This window comes from Falco biarmicus, chromosome 1, assembly GCF_023638135.1.
Source record: "Falco biarmicus isolate bFalBia1 chromosome 1, bFalBia1.pri, whole genome shotgun sequence".
NCBI lineage: Eukaryota > Metazoa > Chordata > Aves > Falconiformes > Falconidae > Falco > Falco biarmicus.
In genome coordinates, this window is record NC_079288.1 from 34,555,059 (window position 1) to 34,562,135 (window position 7,077).

The window sequence follows — 7,077 nt, forward strand, 5'->3', positions numbered from 1 at the left end:
TTGCATTTAACTAAGATTATACCTCTGATAATTGTTTTCTAGACAATGTATATATAACAGATTTAATCTAACTGGATTTAGTCAGATATTAAAAACAATGCCACATGGCAAATGTATAGTTCATCTGGGGAGCTATTTGGTAGGTAAGAAGCTAGCTACTGACAGATGGCATTAGTTTGGGTGGAAGGGCAGGCTGTGAGAGTGGAGCTGAGTTCCTTAAGAAATGACTTGGAGACTTAACAGCAGGTTCAAAAATTTATTCAATAAATTAATGGAGAGCAGGTCCATAAAAAAAACCCTACATGGAAGAGGTAGGGAAGTCATCTCAAACATAGACCACTCGTGAATGCATAAGGGAGTACAAAGGAGAGAAAGAGCAGAAAGTGGCTGAGGTCCAATGCTCTCCCTAAGCAGCACCGCTGACTGCCCTGCTCAGAGGCAGAGTGCTGGACCACGGGGACCACAGGCTGACCCAGCAAGGCATATCTTTGCATTCTTTTGATCTTGCACAGTATATTTCAAACAGGCTTTGGAACAAAAGGAAGGAGTGAGCTGATGGCATTTGCCAATGGCACAAATTTTGGAGGCACCAGTGGTGCAGAGGGAATATCTGTATTGCTGGAAGAGTTGGATAACATGAGTGCTGGCACATTGGAAATGGGATGAAATTTAATAGTGGAAAGTACAAGGTCACGCACTTGGGAATTGCTAATAGGAATCTCTGCTGCAAGCTGGGAGCTCATCGGTTGGAAATGACAGAAGAAGAGAAAAATCTGGGTGTATTTGTTGATCTCAAGATGACTGCAAACTCCCAATGTGAAGCAGCTCTGACAAAAAGCACATTATCGACTGAGTTATTTCCAGGAGAAGGGGCAAATGTTAATACCATTATACAAAGCTCTACTGCAACCTTCTCTGGAATTATGCAGGCAGCTCTGGTCACTTTTAATCAAGGGAGACAAACTTAAAATGTGGCTGGAGAATAATTACAGGGTAATCCTGATTTTTTTCTTATGTAAGGATCTTGAAATAATTCATTAAGCCAAAAAACTGAATGCTGAGAAGGGATACAGTTGTTCTCTATGAAACTTCAGGGAGTAAACACAGAAGTAAACACATCTCCCTTAAGAGCAAGGGTGATGTTAATGTAAGAGAAAACAAGTATCCGATGGCCATGAAAAGCCCAGGCTGAAACTTGAGAACACCAGAGCTTCCAACAGCTCAAGTCCTGAGACTTCGGGTCATCCTTCCCAGAGCTGCCTTCCCCTGATTCAGTTGCCACCAGCAGCTGAGAACTGACCCTAAAGACCCAAAAGTCTTTTCCAAACCTCTCTTACTGTTTAAGACATAGCCACTGAGTTACTAGTTGGCTTCTTATGAAAAGAAAAAGGGGTACCTGACGTGGAAAGATATTCTTTGGGCTGCGGTCGCAACCCAAATGTCATTTGAGTTATTGGCTGTATGCAGTGAGGACACATTTAAAATCTGCATGTGGCCGTGGTGGAGGCTGACAGCATCCTGTTCTGGATCATCCCACCCTGGTCCCTCAGATCACCTTCTCACAGAGGCCATCCTGTGCCTATCCTGTATGTGGGATGCAATCCTCGAGCAATCTGTACCTGGCACAGTGAGAAATGGCAAAACCAAACATGTCAGATACTTCCCCGTCCCTGCTGCCATCCAGTAACCTTTAATACACTTCAATTTTGTGATACAAACAGCCAAACAACATTTGTGGGCTGTTTCTGTTATGATGAAAAACTGATGGTAAGGTCAGATACGTCTTAAAAAAAACAACACGCCAAGTCCTGATTCTCTAAGAACAGTCAGGTCATGAAACACAGGGTAGTTTCCTTTTTCAGGACTCCAAACTGGCTTCTTTTGCCAGTTTTCTACCCAAAAGAAGCTATTTTCATCCTTTCTCTCTTGTTTTGTATTTAATCTTTTACCTGACTTTGATATTTCACTAATTTTAGTCTCCATTTATTTTCACGAATGCCTGAACAGAATACTGCACTCAGGCCCATCTCTTATACCGTGTTCCTTATTGTGTAGGTGCTTCCATTCTTTCTGCTCCCATCACACAAGCAGTTATTTCGTTGTTCATTTAATCCAAATGGCAGGTGGTGAGGACATCAGGGTTGGCACAGCATGAGGCCACCCCTGATTAAAATGTGCCAGGTGAGAGGCACCCACTCTTATCAGTTATCCTGATGGGGCCCAAAAAACAGATGCTCTGACTCATTCCCTTGGAAAGCAGATGAATAATTTGAAAATTATAAGATTTTTATTATGTACATATCATTTTTGTCAGAACATTTTCCAACAGTCTCATGGAGAAGGACTTGGGGGTGTTGGTTGATGAGAAGCTCAGTATGACCCAGCAACATGCGCTCGCAGCCCAGAAAGCCAACTGTACCCTGGGCTGCATCACCAGCATCGTGGCCAGCAGGGCGAGGGAGGGAGTTCTCCCTCTCTTCTCTGCTCTGGTGAGATACCCCACCCCCTGCAGCCCTGTGTCCAGCTCTGGGGCCCCAGCGTAAGAAGGACATGGACCCGTTGGAGCGAGTCCAGAGGAGGGACACAAAGATGACTGAGGGTTGGAGCACCTCTCCTGAGGAGACAGGCTAAGAGCTGGGGTTGTTCAGCCTGAAGAGAATAGCAGCCTTCCAGTACTTAAAGGGATACTGGGTACAAGAAAGCTGGAGAGGGTTTTTTTACAAGGGCATGTAGGGATAGGACAAGGGGTAATGGCTTTAAACTGAAAGAGGGCAGATTTTGATTAGATATTAGGAAGAAATTATTTACTGTGAGGGTGGTGGGACACTGGCACAAGTTGCCCAGAGCAGCTGTGGGTGTCCCATCTGTGGAAGCGTTGAAGGCCAGGCTGGATGGGGCTTGGAGCAACCTGGTGTAGTGGAAGGTGTCTCTGCCCAGGGCAGAAGGGTTGGAACTATATGATCATTAAGGTCCTTTTGAACCCAAACCACCCTATAATTCTATGGATTTAGGATTTTTTTTTCTTGTAATAACCCTGTTTTAAAGGGAGATGTGCTATTAGTGACATTTTGCCAAAGGGAAACTAGCACAATGAAGCTGTCTTGGCTACAGCTACACATCAAGATGATTGTTACAGGACTAATCAAATACAGAGATTTGGGGGACTCTGAGAACTCCAGGTTCTCAGTGGAACAGCTACAACATTTTTGAGCAAATGTCTGAAACCAGGACATACTGAAAAAGGCTTTGGGAACAGTGTTTCCAGGTAGGAGCACAGCCAACTGAGCCTGGCTTTGCAGGAACATGTGAGCTGTTTGGCATGTGAGAACCCAGCTCCAAGTCCAGCAGATCAGCTGAAGACATACTGTGTCCGACTGCGAAAGGCAGGACAGTACTTCATTACAGAATTTATATTGAATGTACTAGTTCTGCTTAGGTGCGTGAGCACAGAGCATTGCTCTGCGGATGATGGATAACACCTTGTTTGTGCAAGGCATTTCTATACCCGGAAGTAAAAGCTGAAGACATCAATACTGAAGATAGCTCAATGTAGGCAGAATGTTTGGAAGTCTTGTTTTATGTCTGCTTCTATTTTTTTCTTCTTCTGAAAAGACTAATAATTCATATTGTTTGCCTAGTGAGCTAAGAGTAAGTAAAATGTTCAAAGCATTTTATGCTGAACATGTCTTTTCTTAGGAAAAGTTAACTGACAGCTTTAAGCTGTCTCATATGCGATGTTGCTACAACCACACTCCCTAGAAAATGTTTTTCATAATACAGCATATCTATTTTTTTCTTAATAAGCACACTTAAGATCCTTCCTCCTGAAGTTGGATAGTTGTTATTATCCTAGCATACAAAAGAGAAACATCAGGCAAAGAAGGGGCTAAGAAGCTGTCTGATCAGAGGTCCTGCTTTAAGAATCATTAGGAAATTCTATTATTTTAACTGAATATCTTAGTGGTAATTCTTTACTGTAGAAATATGCTTGTAAGCTGCTCAGGACTGTGGCTGCTGTGGTGCACAGGTGTCAGAGGGAGTTCCCACCCACAGGAACTTGCACCATTAAAGCTCTCAGTTGAGCAACTTCTTTATTCCACTGGCCAGCGCAAAGGTGTACCCACAGCCTCTGAGAGGGAGAGGGAACTGATGTTCCTGCCCCCATGCACACGCAATGCCATGCAGAGAATGAGCTGAGAAGTATCTTGGGCCATCCCTGGTGTCTTTTATTAGTAACCAAAATAAAAAATATCCTACAATGAAGCTTTATGCTAGGAATATACTTGAGGTTAATTGGAGAATGATGGAAAATTGAAAAAATAGTCAATAAATTATTTTCAGATCCATCAGGTCAATAGCTTAATGGTAAAACTTCTGTCTCTGACTATCAAGAACATGCTGTGGAAGGCTTATAACTTCCATGAGTCCTTGATAAGCTAACGTATATATCATTAAGATAAAATGTAAAAAAGGAAAAAGTAGAGCTGGGTTGAAAAATTGCAAAGCCCAGGGCTATACTGATTCATCATTATTACTGTAATTACATTTCAGCTGCTTAGAAAATGAAATGGCCAATTTCCACAACTTTGCAATTTAGTACTATGGTTATATCTTTTTTTAGGTTACACTGACATTTTCCTCTGACCATTTCATAACTCTTTCATTTTATTTCTATTTTTTAAATGCATCTAGAAGTGACGGTCCTTCAGGGCTTCCAGCACCCTCAGACCTGCATGCAAACAGCACACTGGCAGGCTGCTGTCTTTAAACCCTCTGTGATGTCCTTTTGGAGAAAAAGAGGGGACAGCAGGTGTGCCTTGCCTGGTTTGCCTGCAGGGAAGAAAGTCACTTGGCCCAGTGACCGCCAAGACTACTGTGCCAGTGGGAGAAAAACATCTATGCTCTGTGACTGCACAGAAGTGAAGCAGATATTCTAACCAGCCCCCAGGCTGTCCTTTGGGACTTTCAAGCAGAATTTGAAAAAATGCAGGAACTGTGGAAACCCAGGTGCTGTGCAGGAAACAATGCCATGTTGTAGCATTTGTGACAGACCAACAAAGAAAACAGACTGACCTCCAACAGCACATTCCCAGGGGCGCTCCAGCATTTCAATCCTCCTCTTGGTGCTTTTTGCGCCACTTGACATTAAAAGGCTGCTTTTGTATCTTATCTCTAGCTGAGTCGGGGTGTCCTTACTGCATAGACTCAAGGAGACTTTTTGTATGTTTCTGTCAAAACACTGACAGTGCCACCGGAACCAGGGCACTCTTCCCAGGCTTTGACTTGGGACATCTGAAAATCTGCACCATTACTTCCAGCACTGAACAACTTCCTCCCATCCATGAATCATGCTGAAGAAGAATCCTTTTAATAAAAGCTCCTTTTCAAAAGCTTTTGTCTGGAGAAGTTCTCCACTCGGGATCCAATGCAAAGCCTGCTTGCCCGGTAACTTCAGATGGCTCTGGATCAAACCTTGAAAGAGGGATTTTTCAGCAGAGCTCAGCAGCCTGCAAGCTGTTTCTAATGCTTTGCCTTATCTGTGCAAGAGAGGCCAGCAGTTCTCTGCGTGGCTGGGATCAGAAATCTGTGATTTGCATTAAGATTTCAGACTTGACTTTTACTGTCGTGAGGTGCTAAAGGTCTCTGGCACTTTGTACATGGATGAACAGATGCACTTTTTGTTTGCCAGATTAAATTTAATTTGTACAAATAATGTGTATACATATAATTACCTAACTCAGCTACACATGTATAGTTAATATCGCCAGTGTTTGGGCAGAGGCTCTGATAGTTCACAGTTCTTTAGGAAATCAAATAGGTAATACACAATTGGTAAGGTAACAGCAAAAAAAAAACCAACCCAAAAGGAGGAAGAGTGATTCAGAACAGCTTGATGACAGATTCTAAGCCCACTGAGTCACTTGGACTCTCTCCACCACAGCTCTGGAGGACGGTTGGCACAGGAGGAGAAATAAGCAGTTGCCTTTGCAAGGGAATCATGTTTCAGTTGCCAAACGTTATCCTCCCCTAAACAATCAGAGCAAACCTCGGATGTGACACCAGTACTAGAGTTTGGGTCTGGTTTGTTGTTTTGCACAGCGTGTTGGTGCTGGGATCTAGTCCGAAGGCCTGAGCTGTGCAGTGATGTTTGAGAAATAGGATTAATAAATATTTCATTTAAAAATTAGTAATTTTAAAGGTATAGCAAAAGAATCGTGAAAATGGCAGGTTCCGGACAACCTGTTGTGACATTTAAAGTAGCACCCTAGCACACAGGAAAGCCACACAGCCTTTCCACAGGGGAGCAGGGCAGTGCTGGCAGTGTGCTGGCAGGGAGAAGCAGCAGCAGTTGGATTCTGCTGTGGAGCAGAGGGAAACCCTTCGGAGCTGGGGGAAACCCTTTGGGCGTGTGGCCCACTCCCTGCTCCCCTCCCGGGGGTCATAGGCACCCCCCCAGTGCATGCAGCTGCATGGTGGGACGTCGAAACACCCATTATCCAGAGTTTACGAGGGCTTGGGGGGGGGGTCAGGAGCTGGAACCTCCGTGCAGCCCCGTTCCTAATTAGCTACATGACAGAGGGCACCGTGTTTCTTTTTTTTTGTTTTGTTTCTATTTTAGGCTGCTTTACCATCTAAACCTGGACTCTGGCCTAATTTTAGCAGGAGTTCCCTGTGGTCAAAGCAGAGAACCGAGACGTGTCCGACCCTGCGTCCCTGTTCCAGCGTGGCGTAAGCATCACTAACGTCAGCTGTTCTTAGTATCAACTGCACTTGTATTAATTGACAAGAATTACACTTGTCCTGCAGCGTCAAACTGTAGTAAGTCATCTCCCTAACGAGGAGCCAAGGCTGTGGAAGGGGGTGAGGGGGCTGCAGGAGCTCCAAGCGGTGACGGCCACGCAGTCCCTCCCGGCAGCGGCACCGAGGGGGCCGTGCCACCGAGACAGTAAGCTCTCCGTTTGAGCAAAGGCGACTCAATTTCGCTGTCCGGTTTCGTTCCAAAGGCAGCGCCGGTCTCCGCCTCGCAAGGCGCCGCTCCGGGCGGCAGCTGTACCGACAAACCACCGCTGTGCCTGC